Below are 18513 nucleotides of genomic sequence, written 5' to 3'. Positions count from 1 at the left end.
GGGCTCAGAGAAAAAGTAGTCTCTGCTAGACTTCATATTCCAGAAAGTTCTGCCCTGACTGACCAACCTCCGAGATAAACGAGCTCCTGCATCAACTCCATAAAGAGGATAAAACCTCAGTCTTAATCTTCTTATCCTTTACACAGGATAAAGGCTGTCTCCTAGGTGTCAGGCAACAACTCAGAGCCCTTTTATCTGAACATTCAAAGTAGGGATGATCATTTTAATACAGTACAAGTAGACAGATTCTCTTTTTAAAACCCATTTTTTAAACTGGCTCTCATCACCTTCACCCAGTGATCAGTATTAGCTTTTTTAGTAGTGGGACATTCAGATATAATGTAGGCCTAATACGAGGCAGTAGGAAGTATACAGCATTCCCCAATGGAGAATTCTTACCAAAATCTTTAATCTGATTCTTCTCAAGTTTTTAGATCCAACTTTGAGTTTACAAGAAATACAGAGGACAGAAGAACAAGTTTAACAACACCAAGAGGAAACAATCAGACAAATCTAGCAAGTGGGACATTCTGTAGAACAATTTGCCCAGAATGGTTGAGAAGTCAATGTCATGAAAAGAAAATGCATGTGGGTGTGGTGCTGTGAGACAGGTCTAGATTAGGAGCCTTAAGAAGCACCAGAACCAAATGAGATATGTGGACCTTGTTTAGTTAGCCATCTTTAAAAGATATTTGCGGGGGGAAGGAAAAAAGGGAGACATTCTTAAAGGGTATATAGTTTGTTTGGCATAATGAAAAAGTTTTGGAAATAGTGGTGGTGATTACACGTAGTGAATTTACTTAATGCCACTGAATTGAATACTTTAAAATGGTAAATTTTACATTATGTATACTTTACCACATATTTTTAAAAAGATATTTTGGGAACAAATAGTGAATATTTGAATGTGGGTGGGTATTTAAATACTATTGAGAAGTTATATGAATTGTGTGAAATGTGATAATGGAACTGTGTACCTAACAAAGATGTGTATATTATTTAGAGATGAATGTTGAAATATTTAGGGGGGAAATATATTTTATATATATATATATATATATGCTTCTATGAGTGAAAAGTGAAAGCTTCAGTTGCTCAGTCGTATCTGACTCCTTGCAACCTCATAAACTATAGCCTTCTAGGCTCCTCTGTCCGTGGAATTCTCTAGGCAAGAATACTGGAGTGGGTTGCCATTCCCTTCTCCAGGGAATCTTCCCAACCCAGGGATCAAACTCGGATCTCTTGCATTGCAGGCAGATTCTTTACCATCTGAGCCACCAGGAAAGCCCCATATGCTTCTATAACTTGCTTTAAATAACTTCAGCAAAAAAGAAGAAAAAGGAAAACTTGAGAACATCTGGCAAACTTTTAGCAATTGTTTGATCTAGGTGATGAATATTGGATATTCATTATACTATTCTGATTCCTTCTCTCTATCAGAATTCTGCAAAGGAATCACGGACAAATCACCCTTCTGTAAAACAGCACAAACAATGATTGGAATTCTGAACTGGAGATATAAGTTACTTTGAGGTGATGCTCTCTGGAAGGCCAGAATGTCCAGGGTAAGGAGGACAGTGGCACAGGATGAGTGTTGGTGGTTAGAGTCATGTAGCCCTAACAGAGGTGTTACATATAAAAAAAGCAGCTGAAAAGAAAGTTCAAAAGGGAGAAGCAAAAGTTTCAACCCAAAACCAGAGAGCCGGAAATCTGCACAGAGAATCATTGCTCTCAGCTATAACTGGCTCCTCTGCTACCCCTACGTCCTCCCTTGGGGTTTGGGCTGCTTAATTGCACTGAAAGGTCAAGAATTGTTGCAGCTCTGGGAGCTAAACAGAAAGGAAAAGGACTATTTTCACCAAAGGCACTGTAGGTCACTTCCTTTTTACAAAACAATGCACCATAATGCAAGTCAAGATTGTGTCTCTCCTGTACAGTTTTGAAGTTCATCTCCATCCTCATACTTCGTGAAGAGAACTTTAGTAAACCCTGACTAGAAGTGCACCCAGAAGAGAAAAGAAGAAGACTTTGAAAAAGAACCACCCAGAGCACTAATATAGTAAATTCATGGCTTCCCCTGCCCAAAATACCTGATAACATCTGCAAAGCGCTTCATTTATACCAACAATTGTAACCTTGTTATAAAACACAAATTGCTTTAATAATTCTTCAATTTCCCTGTGGGTTAAAATCTTCCTTGGAAATCTTGAAATGAACAGCTTCTTCTCATGGATCTTTGATTTTAATGGCACTGTGAAGCATTCTTACTCACCAAGGTATTCTGCTCAGGTTTGGTTTGACCTGTCTTCTCTGCTACCTGCATCTCTGTATCTCTGTCAGGAACCTTCCTCTGACTACAAGCATCAAGAGAGGAACATGAATCTTCTTTCTATCCTCTCCTTCCTACTCTGCTAGAGGGGAGAGTACCTTGATTGTAGGCAGAGATCTACATTTACAGTGAGTAGGGTCGCTGGTCCTTCCTCATCCTCCTTCTCTCTCCACCCTCTTCCTTCCCTCTCTTTTCTCCTTCCAGGCAGCATCATCAATTTACGAGGGCAACTCTCCCTCACACTACAAAGTTCAGCTATTAGTTCAGCTATTTTGTTCTTCTCCATTCTCTCCAATGTTCCTGATTGCTCTCTTATCAACACACCCAGAGGAGAGTGATAACACTGCAAGATTCAAGTTTGGACTTAGGGCAAAGAAAAAATGTCCCCTAAATCTTCTAACTTGGTTGTCAGATCTAGACCAGTTTAACAGAGAGCTCTGTATTAACATTTTAGGTGCAGCCTGATTAACAAAATATTATATCACTATTGACTCTACTATCTGGGCAAAATCTGGATTTAGGTTTTCTTTTATCCTTTGTCCTAGTAATACTTTAATCTATCTATCCATCTATTCATCCAACCATCCATTTGTTCATGTATCTATCTTTCATCCATCTTTCTATATATATCTAACAGCTTTTTTGAGATATACATCACATAATATACAATTCACCCATTTAAAGTATACCGCTCAATATTTTTATTATATTTACAGAGTTGTGTAAACATAACCACAGTCAATTTTAGAATATTTTATCACCCCCCAAAAGAAACTTTGTACCCATTAGCAGTCACTCTGCATTTCCTCCTAACCTCCTCCATCAAACCTCAGCAATTAAGCAATTGCTACTCTATTTTCTGTCTCTATAAAGTAGCTTTTCTGGATATTTCATATAAATGGAATCAAGCTTTTTTCACGTAGCATGGTGTGTTCAAAGTTTATCCATGTTGCAGTAATTCATTCCTTTTCATTGCCAAATAACATCCACTGTATGGATATACCATATTTTATTTAACCATTCATCAGCTGATAGACATTTGGATTGTTTTCTTCCTTCCTTTTTTCCTTTCTTCCTTCCTCCCTCCCTCCTTTTCTTTCTTTTTTTGTAGACTGGAATAGCATAACCATTTTCAATAGCCAAAGAATGGAGAAGCAGGACTCTAGTTCAGGAATCAGCTTCTCTGGATTGTTTCTAATTTTAGACCATTATGAGTACTGCTGCTATGATTATGCATGTACAGTTTCTGTGCTGACATATATTTTCATTTCTTTTGGTTGTATATGTAGGAGAGAAGTTGATGGGTTATATAGTATCCATCTGTTGTAGTCTATTGAGGAGCTGCCAGACAGATTTCCAAAGTGGCATACCATTTTATATTTCCACCAGAATGTATAAAAATTCCAATTTCTCCACATCGTCACCAAACCTTAACATTATCTGTCGTTTTGATTATAGCCATCCTAGAGAGTACGAAGAGGTATCTCAGTTTAGATTTAAAAACATTTTTTTAAATTTATTTTATTCATTTAGTTTTTATTTTATTTTTGGGTGCTCTGGGTCTTCATTGCTGCATGCAGGCTTTCTCTAGTTGCAGAGAGCCTGAGCTACTTTCGAGTCGAGGTGTGTGGGTTTCCCACCGCAGCGGCTCCTCTTGTTGTGGAGCACCGGCTCTAAGGCCCATGGGCTTCAGTAGTTGCGGCACAAGGGCTCAAGAGCACAGGCTCAGTAGTTGTGGTGCACAGGCTTAGTTGCTCCACGGCATGTGGGATCTTCTTGGACCAGGGATCAAACCAGTGTCCCCTGAGTTGCAAGGCAGATTCTTAACCACTGGACCACCAGGGAAGCCCTCATTTTAGTTTTGATTTGTGTTTCCCTGATGGCTAATGATGTTGAGCATCTTTTCATGTGCTTGTTAATTGGCCTTTTTTGTATATCTTCCTTAAAGGAATGTTTATTCAAATTCTTTGTTGATTTTATTTTTTTAGGGTATCAAATGTGATTGATTTTTATTGTTTTTGTAAGCAATTTAGGGTCCTCTGGGTACATCCATTTTGGGAGGAAACCAGGTTGCTTTTGTAGGGCATGCCTGATGTGGTCCTAAGATTGGTTCACACGGTTTTATTTATTTTAAAAAGGACTTTTTGGAGTATAGTTGATTTACAGTGTTGTGTTATTTTCAGGTGTACATCAAAGTGAATCATTTATATTTATATATATATATAATATATATATATTATATATATATATGCTGCTGCTGCTAAGTCACTTCAGTCGTGTCCGACTCTGTGAGACCCCATAGACGGCAGCCCACCAGGCTCCTCTGTCCCTGGGATTCTCCAGGCAAGAATACTGGAGTGGGTTGCCATTTCCTTCTCCAATGCATGAAAGTGAAAACTGAAAGTGAAGTCGCTCAGTCCTGCCTGACTCTTAGGAGCCTACCAGGCTCCTCGGTCCATGGGATTTTCCAGGCAAGAGTACTGGAGTGGGTGCCATTGCCTTTATACACATATATACATATATAAAACTAGTTAGTATAATCCTTTTTATTTTTGTGGAGTTGATAGTAATGTCCTCTTTTATTTCTGATTTTAGTAATCTGAATCTTCTTTCTTCGTTTTTTGGTCAGTCTAGCTAAAGGTTTGTCATTTTGTTGATCTTTTCAAAGAACCAGCTTTGGGTTTTGTTCATTTTCTCTATTGTCTTTCCTATCTTTTGTTTTATTAATTTCTGCTCTAATCTACTACTTCCTTCCATCTGCTTGATTTGGACTTAGTTTGCTCTTCTTTTTCTAGTTTCTAAAATGGAAGAATAGGTTATTGATCTGAGATCCTTTTCTTTTTTTCTCTTCAACATAAGCATCCACAGCTGTACATTTCCTTCTAAGAACTGCTTCGGTACATTCCATAAGTTTTGTTATGTTTTGCTTTTATTTTCATTCATCTCAAAATATTTTCTAATTTCTTTATCAGGTTTTTTTTTTTTTTTTGACCTATTTGTTATTTAGGAGTAAATTATTTACCATCCAGATATCTGTGTATTTATCAAATTTCCTTGTCTTATTGATTCTACTTTATTTCCATTGTGGTCAGAACTCACGCCTTTTATAACTTCAAACCTTTGAAATAACCTAGAGTATAGTCTATCTTGGAGAATAGTCCATATTCATATGAAAAGAATGTGTACTTTGCTGTTGGTTGTTGGAACATTTTATAGATGTCTGTTAGATCTAATTGGTTTATAGTTTTGTTACAAACCCAATAATACATATTATAATTATGAATTAATATAATTTTATATCTTTTTTTTAAGTTAAAAACAGAAAGGAAAGCAGGTTATATTTAGGGTTTGTTTTATCGCCTTCTTATTTACCAGTTCTGGTTCTCTTCATTTGTTCCCATGGATTTGAGTTACCATCTTGTTGCACTTCTTACTCTACTATAGCTTTTCGTTCCCACCCACCTCCATTGTGAAATGTGTTCTTTTATACAATTGCTTTCTAGATCATTAAAGAGAAAAAAGGAGAAAAATTATGCATTGATATACTGTCTTTTATTCTTACATAATTGTATTTACTAGTCCTCTTTGGATTTTGTGTGGATTTGAATTACTGACTGGGATTACTTGTGTTCAGTTTGAAGAACTTCCTTGTTTCATATAACTCTAGCTGTCAATTAATTCTCTCAGATTTTGCTTATTGGGAATGTCTCTATTTCACTTTCATTTTTGAGAAATAGTTTCCTGGATAAAAGATTCTGATTTGAGCAGATTTTTTCCCTCAGCACTTTAGTTTCTTAAAAAAATATATATATATATTTATTTATTTATTTATTTATTTATTTATTTTTGGCTGTGCTGGGTCTTTGTTGCAGGCTTTCTTTAGTTGCAGTGTCTGGGCTTCTCATTGGGGTGGCTTCTCTTTTTGTAGAGCCCTGGCTCCAAGGAGCATGGGCTTAGTTGCTCTGGGGCATGTGGAATCTTCTCAGACTAGGGATCAAACCCATGTCCCCTGCATTTGCAGGTGTATTCCCAACCACTGGACCACCAGGGAAGTCCTCCCCCCAGCACTTTAAATATGCCACCTCACTGCTTTCTAGCCCCCATTGTCTCTGGTGAGAAGTCAGCTATTAGTCTTATTTGGATTCCCTTGTTTGTGATGAGTTTATCCTTGCTGTTTTCCAAATATTCTCCTTCATCATTTTTACTATGATGTGTCTGAATGTGGATCTAGGTTTATTCTACTTGAGATTAGTTGAGAAGTTTTCAGCCATTCTATTTTTTCTGCTCCTTTCTTTCTCCTGTACTCCCATTATACATATGTTGATGTACTTAATGCTTCTTACATTTCTCTGAAGTTCTGTTCATTACTTCTTCATCCTCCTTTCTCTCTGTTCTTGAGATCAAATAATAGCTATCTATCTCGTTTGCTGATTCTTTCTTCTGCCAGTTCAATTATATTATTGAGCTCCTCTAGCGATTTTTTTTTCCCTAATTATCACAATTTTCAGGCTTGGGACATCTGTTAGGTTCTTTCAAAAATAATAATAATTTCCATCTCTTTACTGATTATCTTACGGGAGATTTTTATCCTACCTTCTTTTGCTTCTTTAAGTTTGGTTTTCTTCAGTTCTTTGAATATATTTATAATAGCTGCTTTGAAGTCTTGTCTGCTAAGCTGGATCTGAGCCCTCTCACAGGGTGTTTCTATTGACTGCTTTTTTCCTCCTGTTTGGGTCACATTACACTTTCCTGTTTCTTTGCATGTCTCATGAGTTTTTTGTTGAAAACTGAACATTTTAGATAATATATTGTAGCAAGGCTAGATACTGATCCTCTCAACCTTATTGTTTATTTTTGAACTTATGAGCTTATTGTTGTAATTTGCCTTTTTATTTCTTCCATGACTGAGCTAAACTATCTTGGTAAATTCTATTTCCCTACAGTTTGAAACCTCTGATGTTGGTCCTCAGAAGATGCATATTTGGCCTCGTGTACAGTCATCCTGGGATGATGTTTATTTTAGCATAGTTCTCTTTGACTGTCTCTGTCCCCAGTCTCCCTAAATTGTCTGTCTTTGTTGTTATGATCCCTAGATATTAGGCTCTATTAGTTGTTAGCAAATCACTCTGTTGTTTTCAACAATGCTTGTTGCATACATTGCTACACAGTCTGATCCAGTTAATTTTAAGACCCTCTGCAGAGGTAGTTTTTGAGGCCAGTCTTTGAGATTTGTTCTGATCCTAGGAGTGCTCTTCTTAGCTGTCTTTTTCTCTGGTCCTTTCTAGTAAAATGAACTGGCCTATAGTCAGGCTTGTTGTTCTCAAAGAGATACCAACTCCCCCTTAATTGCTTATCACCAAAATCTCCATTGTTTTCCAAGACTCTCTTCAGTTTGAATTTCCCCACATTCTTTTCCAAATAAAGTCTGTTCCCTTGTTGAGAGCTTCTGAGGGAACAGTGACCCACTTCTCATGGAGTAATACCCTTTTTTTACAAGTGAGGCGCCGGATTGGGGTGGTAGCCTTTGATCTTCTTGGCTTTCATCTCCCTTTACGGAACAACAATGTTAAATGGTAAATAATTTTCACCAGGTATGGTTGTTTTGTTGAGGAGTGAGTCTGTGAAGCTCTCCATACCACCATTTTGGAAATCATCCCCTAATGCAATCTTAAGAGTATTAAATCTCTTCTAGACTGCTAATAGCATTTTTCTGAACTATGCAGAATTTGGGTTCTGAACCAATTATGATATGAAGACTAAACTGGAGGAGAATTTGGAGGTAAAGCTACCGATAGATCACCCCTGACCAAATGAAAACTTCATAGAGAAGATCTGAGAACCATCTCCCTCGTGCATTCCAAGCATAGAATACCAGCAGATCCTGATCAAAATAAACCACTAAAACAGGTATCAGGAAACAAAGGTACTAAATTTCAGCTCTCTTCCTGGTTTTCTGGGTGACCCTGAGTAAGCCAGTTAACCTCCTCTGAGTTCTAGTTCCCAGGAATAGCAAAGTGTTTTAAACTATTTGTCTTACCCCTGGCCCTCAAATAGGACATGTGGTTTAGATTGTATTTATGATGGAGTGATTTTCACTAAATCTTCCCTATTCTTTTTCCCTCCTGCTGTTTCTTGAGACTGACATCATGCCTCTGGGAAATATCTGCCTGGGCTTTGAGAGCTATTGCTACTTTGGGTTTGTGAACTCCAGATTGAGTCCTGTCTGATAAGCAGCATGTTCTAAACACCTCACACTTGTTGGATGAAGAAAGGAAATCACAAAGGCTTATCCCTACCCGCACTAAATGTTTTAATTTGTGAAAGAAAAGACAGTAGGAAACTTGGAATTTCCAGCTCTGGTCTTTCAGTCATGATCTACTGTTCCAAGTCAGAATCGTGTCTTATCCTCCTTGGGCATTATCATTTTTGGTCACTTAAAATGAAGTTGCTCCCAGACAATTCATCTCCCAGCTATTTTTGGAACAAAGTTTGTCTCTAGTAGAATCTTTATAAGATCCTGTGGTCCTGACAGTTTTTGCTGACTTCTTAACAAGCACTGCCACAAGCCATTTGAATACCTTGGAGATCAAGATTAACAAGTCCCATCAGTCATTAAGGTGGTTAAAAATCAGGCTCCCTCCCTTCAGAGAATAGGTTTAACAGGCTCACCCACAGGATTAAAGGAGTCTTTAGCCAAAAAACCCCAGATATAAATTGAAAGCTTACTGACCAAACCAAGATCCAGCTAGTTTTCTTATTAGCAGCAGTCACACTATTCTCCTGACTGGGAGGCAGAGTTTTCACAGCATAATAAGTTGTTAAAAACACTTGGAGCCCAGAAGGGCATCATTGCTTAACAGTTACAGAGTTTTTGTTTTGGATGATGGTAAAGTTTTGCAAAGAGACAGTGGTAATGGTTACACAAGATTATGAATATACTTATTGCCGCTGAATAGCATATTCTAAAATGGTCAAAATAGTTGACTTCATGTTATGTATATTCTATCCTCCCCCAACACAAAACACGTGGGTCCCCACTGCTGCTGGCTCTCTGTCCAGAATGTTCCTCAAATTGTTTAATAATAACATTTAATCTGAGGCTCTGCCAGCACCTGAGTTTCCCGAAGAGCTCCAAAGATTTCCTGAGTTATTAGTGCCAACAACATGGCAAATGGAAAAAAAAAAAATTAACTTCCCATATCCCTGCCTGTTTCCCCAGAAATTTGGAAATAATATGTAGCTACTTAGAGTCCACGGGTGCAGAAAGGCTTAAGATGGGAGTATGTACATTTGGAGTTGGCCTCAGCTGGCATCCACTTCCTCGTGCCCTCATTAAGTGGTACCTGAAATAACTAGCAGGATCATAAAGTGGCTTACCCTAATCCTTCAAATTGTTAGACTTAATCAAGAATTATGACACGATATCTCCAATTAACTGCCAATAGTTTTGAACGTTCTTTTCTGACTGACTATGCCTTTTTCCTGTTTATCTGTTAGCCCACTGCAGCCTTGTGACCCAAGGCTCTGGAGTGGATCAGCCCTCCTACTCACTCCCTCCTGCGCACACCACATCTCCATGGAAACAGCTTGTCAGGCCTTGTTTGGCTGCAGGTTCTGAAGACCTCTCATCTGCAGCCTCAATCCTGCACAGATTCAGTCTTAATAAGCCAGGATTCTAAGTAGGAACTTGTATTAGGAGGCCCATCCTCTCTTGCTGGTGGGGTCTGGAATTGTCTTTAAGATTCCTTCAGGGTACACCTGAAGAATCCCCAGTGCTGGCTAAGTTGCCCTGACCTTCCACCACTGATATTCAGGTCAATGGCAGGGTTTCTGTCTTGAGTTCCTGCTTCAACCTGAACTCATCATCTCCTTCCAGCAAGCCTTCAGCTCCCGTCATCTCTCCCCACCCACCAAAGGTGAGTCTTTCTAAACTCTGCAGGCCCCACCTGTGACCTAATCACCAAGGTCACTTGGTAACTGCTTTTGTATCTCTCAGTCTTATCTTTCTTGCATTCCTATTGCCTCTGCTATGGCTCAGGCCCACATTATTTCCTTCTTCAGTTACTGCAAGTTCCTCCAACCTGGTCCTCCTGCAACAAGGCACAGCCAAAGACAGTCCTTAGCAGGTGGCTACTGCTGTGGGCCATTATTCCAGTACGAAGCAATGGGTCCTGCTCAGCCACTGGTTGGCACCACAGTGGGCCCTGCCCACAATCAACCAAGTGTCAAGCAGCAACCTGATGTTGTTCAGTCACTAAGTCGTGTCTGATTTTGTGACCTCATGGACTGCAGCACCAGGCTTCCCCCTGTCCTTCACCATCTCCTGGAGCTTTCTCAAACTCATGTCTATTGAGTTGGTGATGCCATCCAACCATCTCATCCTCTGTTGTCCCCTTCTCCTCCTGCCCTCAATCTTTCCCAGCATCAGGGTCTTTTCTAATTAGTTGGCTCTTCACATTGGGTGGCCAAAGTATTGGAGTTTCAGCTTCAGCATCATTCCTTCCAATGAATATTCAGGGTTGATTTCCTTAAGAACTGACTAGTTTGATGGTTTGATCTCAGTGCAGTCCAAGGGACTCTTAAGAGTCTTCTCCAACACCACAATTTGAAAGCATCAATTATTTGGCACTCAGCCTTCTTTATGGTCCAACTCTCACATCCATACACGATTACTGGAAAAAACATAGCTTTGACTATGTCACCTTTGTCAGTAAAGTGATGTCTCTGTTTTTTAATACACTGTCTAGGTTTGTCATAGCTTTTCTTCCAAGGAGTAAGCATCTTTTAATATCATGGCTGCAGTTACCATCCGCAGTGATTTTGCTGCACAAGAAAATAAAATCTGCCACTGTTTCCACTTTTCCCCCCATCAATTTGCCATGAATTGATGGGACCCGATGCCATGATCTGGCACTTTCTTGTCAGAACAGAGAATAACGTTCATTTGGTGGAGGTTTACAGAAACATCATTACCTGACTATGATGTGACCTCAAGAACAGAGGCTCCGACATCAAGAAGTTTGCAACAACTCACCACATCTCTCCCTCCCCTTTCCCAGAAAAGGGCTTTGCTGAGAGCTTTTGAAGAGTTTGGGGGTTTTTCAGGCATGAGCTACCCATCTCCTTTCAGGGTCCTGCAATAATAATAAATCTTTCTCTGTTCCAAACTCCAAAGTTTTGGTATTGTTTGGCATCACTGTGAGTCAGGCACACAGACTTGCATTTTGGTAACACTCCTTGCATCCTTGAATCCAATCTCTAGATTACAACCAGTGAGAAAACTTCCTTAAAAAACATATTTGATATATCCTTCCCCCGCAGGTCAGTTAGTCATTCCCATTGGCCTTGGGATAGAATTCAGACCCTCTTACATACACATACAGGATTACACCTTTACAACCTGATCCCTGCTCACCTCTCCAGGGTCAATTCTTGCCCATTCCCCTGCATGTTCTGATCTAGGCCACACTAAACCACTTTACTTCTCCAGTGAACCTCCTGTTCTTTCTCCGCCTCTGCAACTTTGAACTGCTGCATCCTCCACCTGGAGGGTCCCAGCTCCATGTCCCTCTCCACCACCCCACCCGCCTACCCCCTGCTCCATAACCTTTCACATTCTTGGGGAAGCTTCTCCAACTGTCAAGTCTTAAGTCCCTCTTCTATGTTCTCTTAGAGGGCCTATGTTTCCTCCCTTTTTGCTTGACTGTCAACTCCCTGAGGGCAAGGAACATGCCAACCTCTAGTTCAGTGCCTAATATGTTTGTTCAATGTCTGTTGTATATGTGAAAGAGCAAAGAATAAAATTCTAGAATAAAAATGCCACCACATGCTAATTACAAGTACATCCTTTTCCAGAGTCTTCTGTTGTCAGGCATCATTCATCCACCAGATTGGACCAGGCATTGCTACCCCACCAGAACTGCGACTTGGACTGCTGACCACTGTCCTTGCGGGGCCATCTACAAATGGGTCAGTTGCCCCAGTTCACTCTGGCTAGTCCTGGTTGCTTCTTCTTGGCTAGTCACTGGGGAGGTCCCTGCTGGCCTTGTGGCTGAACCCGTGTGGCCTCAGTCAGCAGCTGGAGAGCCATTCCTGAGGGCTGAGATAGTGACTCAGCCCTTCCCTCTCATTGCCCAGGCGAGATTCCTTCCTCCCTGGTTATGCAAGGTCACACAGACTATGTTTTCCTTAGTGGAGTCCAAAATTTGGAATCATGGTAAGAGGAGAAAATGGCAGTTAGTCTCAGGAATAGATAAGATCCATCATGTTTCTCCAGGAGAGGTTTCCTTTTTTTCTCTTTTTGTTTTTTGGTGGGTTGTGGGTGGGTGAAAGAAGTGGTAAGGAACCTGTGTTCATATATAAAGAGATAAATCCAAGGAGAATTTGCATGTTTATGGATGCTTTTTGCTGCAAAGTTCAATGTATTATTTGGGAAAGAAGCCAGAAAAAGAGAGACTTCTCACCAGAGGTAGTTGGCCACCCATGTGTGTGAAACAGCATTTAGCCCTCAGCCCTGTTCTGTTCACTTGTCCCTGAATGGACAATCTCTTATTTTCCAGAATGAGAAACCAACCAATTTTTTGCTGTGGACCTGAATGACATGAAAAAAAAACGGGGAGGGGATTTTGCAAAAATTAGGTTCCCTTGCTTGCAGTATAAGGCTGACACAGACAGGGAGGTATAAGGACTCTAGGAAGAGGAAATAGCAAAGTAAAGGCACAAGCTCACCATCTTCCCTGCAGTAAGAAAGTAAAAGATCCATTAGATGAGAAAATGTACCTGAAAGCACTTAGCACAGTGCTTGGCAAATGGATGAGATTCAATAATATTGACTCTTTTTGTTTTTCTCTATGCTCTGTGTAGGGACTCATAAGGCAGATTTTGTGTAGGAAGAATATAGGGGGAAACAGTGGGAATGAGGGAGCATTCTCTACCTGGATGATAGTCAAAATCTTGCTGTTAGAGTTTCTTTCCTTTGTATCAAAAAACAAATACCAACTAGAGGCAAAGCACATTGTTTTCAGACATTTCTATTTTAGTAATAATGGTTCATTATATTCTTTTTCTTTCAGGCAGTAATGGTATGAACGTATAGGCATTAAACTCACAGATGAGGGAGGAAATACACATTTTCTATTACTCTAAGCTAGACAAAAACCTATCAGTCTAAACTGGAATACTACCACTCATAACATCTACTATATAAATAAACAATTTTAACAAGTATAAGGTTCTAGTAGAGATGAGCCAGCTAAGGAAGAGACTAAGGAACAACTGGGTCATTAACCTCAGTACTGAGATAGTTTCTTAATTGGACATGTCAGGAGACAAGATCTTGTCTGTTGACAACTTAGAAAGTTGCAGTTGTGGAAGCAAAGGGAAAACAGAAAGCATAAGCACTTTCACGCATATGAAGCTCTTAACAGGCAGCTTCTAACTCCACGTATGTACTACCCAAACCAGATAAGCACACTCAGAGTACTTGACAGTGCTCAATAACTGTTTAAAAAAAAAAAAAAACTGAAAGCAAAACAAAATGAAACAAACAAAACTGGTACTTGTTAACATCAGTCAGCTATGTCCCACTTTAGGTTCAGTAATGAAAAGTGAAAGTGAAAGTCACTCAGTCGTGTCCGACTCTTTGTGACCCCGTGGAATTCTCCAGGCCAGAATACTAGACTGGGTAGCCTTTCCCTTCTCCAGGAGATCTTCTCAACCCAGGGATCGAACCCAGGTCTCCTGCATTGCAGGCGAATTCTTTACCAGCTGAGCCACAAGGGAAGCCCAAGAATACTGGAGGGGGTAGCCTATCCCTTCTCCAGGGGATCTTCCTGACCCAGAAATCGAATGGGGATCTCCTGCATTGCAGGCAGATTCTTTACCAACTGAGCTATTAGGGAAGACAGGTTCAATCATGCTATCAGATTAATATAAGCTCTGAAACCAAGTACCCATGTTCTATGATTATACAGCATCATCCCACATGTACTTTCTTTTTATACCCAACAGTTTTGTACTCAACATATATTCAATATGTAGTCTTTACCACCTCCATTTACAAGTAAAGGAACCATGTCATAATAGGTAAGTTGGCTTGCTCAGATTAGCAAGAAAATTAGTTAACCTAGAATCTAAGATTCCTAGCTCCAAAATGAATAGATGAAATGTTGAAATATCCTTTATTAGGGACAAAGAGATCCTCCTTAATATTTTAATGGAAAACTATTACAACTCATTATTTAAAAGACAAAGACCCTAATAGAAAAGTTGGCAAGGGATACAAACTAACGAATCATAAAAGGAGATCTCTAGCAATCAGAGAAATACTTTTTTGTTAATCAGGCTCTGCTTAAAATGTGAGTTCAGAGATCACTGGTTAAGTGGCCTAGCTCTCAGAACAAAGGTTAAAAGATAAATGGGCCTTTTCCTTGCCCTAATCCCAATTTGAGCCTTGCAGTTTTAATACCCTCCACTGGGAATAAAGACTTGAGAAAGCCAAGAGCATTGAGAAGAACAGATCAGCATTGTCTGGGCCTCACAGATAATTATCAGCAGCTGAGGAGAAGGAATGCACAGGGTAGCATCCCAGAGGCTGTGGGTCCCCAGTGTTTCTCAGGGACAGAGTCAAGCCTTGTCTGGCTCTATGTGGAACCCCTGTGGTCTTGCTCCTCAAAATGTGGTTTCTGGGCAGCAGCAAGGACATCTCCAGGGAGCTTATGGAAATGCAGAACCTGACTCCAGGTCTTTTGAATCGGAATCTGCATTTTAGCAAGTTTCCCAGATAACATCACACACAGTGAAGCTTGAAAAGCACTGCCCTAGGGGGCGTGGCTCAGGGCCTGTTCATCACAGGTGCTTAGTAAATGCGTGCTGATTATGGCAGGACAGGGGGATAGCTGCATTCCCTTTCAAGAGTAAATCATCTGACTTATAAAAACTAGTCACTGTCCAGTTGGGTAAAGTATCAGCTATTTTACAAAGGGCTTTAAGTAGGATTAATAATTCATTAATAATGAACTGATAATTCATTATTAATTCAATAATGGTGTTTTGGTGTTGAAATTTTCTACAGTGAATTCAGAGTTTATTATCAGTGTCATCTCACTAGTTTCTTTATATGCCCAGGAGGCATCAATAGGCATAAATCTTTCTGATTTGTCCTCTCTGTTCCACCTTTCACAAAAAACAAAGAATTGGGAATGTAAAATTGAATGAGTAGAAAGGAGAGTAAACATGAAAATCCTGGAGAAAAGAGTGCCCACCAACGTAAGGACATTGCTCTTTTACCTGCCTTTCCAGAGAGTGGAGTCTCTAAGCTTGCACTTTGTGCCATATGGGCATGTGTGTGGAGGAAGTGATGGTGAAGAGGGAAAGAAGAGACAAGGAAGAGACCAAGAATTAAGGACCCCTGTGCTGTCCTATGAGCTGACATGGGCAAAGGTACCAAATCTGGCCATTAAAATGCATCTGAAGCAACTGTGTGCACCATTATCATTATTGTTATCATCATTATCATCATCATCGTCGTCATTTTTAGTTCTCCTTGCAGTCTGCCAACCTCTTTACGGAGCAGATCATCTTAATAGTGACCCAGCCCCTAACTTCAAGGTTGTCCACAGATCTGACGCTGCCAGAAAACCAGTTACAAGAAGGGAGACAAAAGGGATCTGGAGGATGGAGAGGCATTCTGAGTTCCACTAATGAGTGAGGTGACTCATGGCTGACTCAGACAAACGAAGGCAAGCCTGGGAGAGGGGAGGCAGTGGGGGGCAGATCTCAAAGGAGCCCTGCCGAAACATTCAAATGGGAGCTAGGAAGCCAGGGACACAGTGTTATTTAGAGAGCAGCCTGCAGCTCTGGCGATGAGGGAGGAACAGATCTGAAAACAGAGGGAGAAAATTACATTTGAGGCCGAAACTGAGTTGTGAATCTGTAGTTTTGACAAATGTGTAACATTCTCTGGTGACATTGAGCTGCTCCTTGGCAAATCTCAGAATACTAAGTCAATAGGAATTAATTGTCATCAGTTTCCTGGGGAGTAGAAGTAAACGAGGTACCACCCTCTATATTTCTAATGATCTCAATGAGAAAAATAAGCCTTTTTCTTTAGTATTTTACATTTGGAGAACTCTGTGACCTGACCTATGCTTATAGCTTTTTTTAAAATTAATTTATTTTTTAACTGAAGGATAATTGTTTTATAGAACTTTATTGTTTTCTGTAAAACCAACATACCACTGAAGTGTCTTCTCTCTTATTAATGGCTACTTGAGGTTTCAAGTTTGCAGATTCCAAAGTCAAATATTGTTATGAAGGTTTATAATTGCATTTTCCTATATGGACTGTACTGAAATGATATGTCCCACCACATGCTATGTCTAGGTCCCCTAAAGAACATGCATTTGTGAGATGGCTAGATGTAGGCACAGACTACTTGGGTGACACAGTTTTCCGTGTACTAAATATCCCATACAGAGATCAAACCCATGACCTCAGTCTCATCAAGGCAATGAAAGAGAACTGAGCTATCTAAAAATAATTTTGGTTGATTACATATTTATATGTGATTTGATGACTATTGTCACAAATGCACTTCACTGGAATGGCACGACGGTGGAAGAGACAAGGGATTCTTTGCCAGCTTGGCCCCCTGTGAATTTTCACTAAGATGAAAAATAATTTGCTCCAAAAGCAAATTTTTTTCTGCTTTGTCTGCCCCCAACAGACGGCAATGGCAGTTGGATGCAGTTGTTTTAGTCTTGGCCAACTAGTTTTTTATTACCAGCAGGTTTACTGTATTTAATTTGGGGTGTTTTGCAACATTATTAAGCCCAGTATGTCTGACAATTGTAAAAGCAATGGGAATGTTGAATGTGCTATTAAGAAAAGGCTTATGATTATGATGAAAATAAAACTGAAAATGAAAGAGATTAACAAAAACGAATGTTAGGAATGGTAAGAAAAATCACCAGTGTTGCATGTGGCTAAGAGCTGGATCATTAGTCAATAGGGGTGATTCTGAAAGACAAAGAGAGACTCAAAACATGTGAATAATGTTGGCTGGATCTATGCAAGGAACATCAATCATCAAGAAATGAGGAAAAGTAATCCAAGAAATGGAAACAATTTGGAATATGTGAATGCCTATAATCCAAATATTAATTCGGATAAGGGCTAAAAAAGGACTTCCAGGTGGCGCAGTGGTAAAGAATCTGCCTGCCAATGCAGGAGATGCAAGAGATGCAGGCTCTATCCCTGGGTCAAGAAGATTCTCTGGAGCAGAAAATGGCAACCCACTCCAGGACTCTTGCCTGGAAATCCCATGGACAGAGGAGCCTGGTAGCCTACAGTCCATGGGGTCGCAAAGAGTCAGACACCACTGAACATGCATGCACAAGGGCTAAAAATATATGTTCAAACATTTAAAAGCCAAGTGTGGTAAAAATTCTCATTCTGGAACCTTTACTGAAAGCCAGCGATGGTTCCATAGATTCAAGATCTGTTAGATCTATTTGGCAATAAGTTCTATATGGAAGATGAAAAAGAGTTGATTATGACACTTGGCAAAGGCAGTCTTGCTCTTCTTTAGTCGCTAAGTAGTTTCCAACTCTTTGTGACCCCATGGACTGCAGCACGCCAGGCTCCTCATCCTCCACTAACTCTCACAGTTTTGCTTAAATTCATGTCCATTGAATTGGCGATGCTAACTAACCATCTCATTCTCTGCTGCCCCCTTTTCCTTTTGCCTTCAATCTTTCACTGTCTTTTTTTTTTCTTTCTTTCTTTCACTGTCTTGACCGCCTTTCAATTTACATGGACTGGTCTATTTTGGATAAAGGAGCCCAGTAGAATGGATATAGCAAGGAGATTAGAATGCCATCTAGTTGTAAAGCTTTGAAAGACCCATCAAACCCTTTTTTTGTAGAGATGTGTCTTCCTAAATCACTAGTAGCTAGTTTTATCTTACTAATAGTTTTACAGAATTCACCTGTTTATAAGATATATAAATTCGTGGCATATGGCAGGCACTCAATAAATGTATTTGGATGGATGAATGAATATTTGAACACCTCTGGAAATGGAGAATTAATTCACTGTCCCCTCAGCCAGTTTAATACATCTCAATCAGCTCGAATGATTAGAAAATTACTTGTATGGAGCTAAAACCTATCACCATCTTTACC

At 39.8% G+C, this 18513-nt stretch overlaps 1 protein-coding gene and 1 long non-coding RNA gene across 3 annotated transcripts in view; one reads left to right on the top strand and one right to left on the bottom strand.

The window, feature by feature from the left end:
• The window catches only part of LOC133246763 (uncharacterized), a 65727-nt gene extending 47638 nt beyond the window's left edge, over nt 1-18089 (top strand). Inside the window, exons 4-7 of the long non-coding RNA XR_009736163.1 lie at nt 1441-1565; nt 8053-10245; nt 12185-12298; nt 15629-18089. This is a non-coding gene — a long non-coding RNA (uncharacterized LOC133246763). The remainder of the gene's footprint in view (nt 1-1440; nt 1566-8052; nt 10246-12184; nt 12299-15628) is intronic.
• Nucleotides 1-18513, bottom strand: part of MKLN1 (muskelin 1) — a 392081-nt gene that overhangs the window by 264097 nt on the left and 109471 nt on the right. The gene's annotated exons all lie outside the window — the stretch shown is intronic.

The sequence above is a fragment of the Bos javanicus genome, chromosome 4 (genome assembly GCF_032452875.1).
Source record: "Bos javanicus breed banteng chromosome 4, ARS-OSU_banteng_1.0, whole genome shotgun sequence".
In the NCBI taxonomy this organism is placed as follows: Eukaryota; Metazoa; Chordata; class Mammalia; order Artiodactyla; family Bovidae; genus Bos; species Bos javanicus.
Note: the sequence above shows the minus strand (reverse complement) of the source record. Positions and strands in the feature narration are given on the sequence as shown.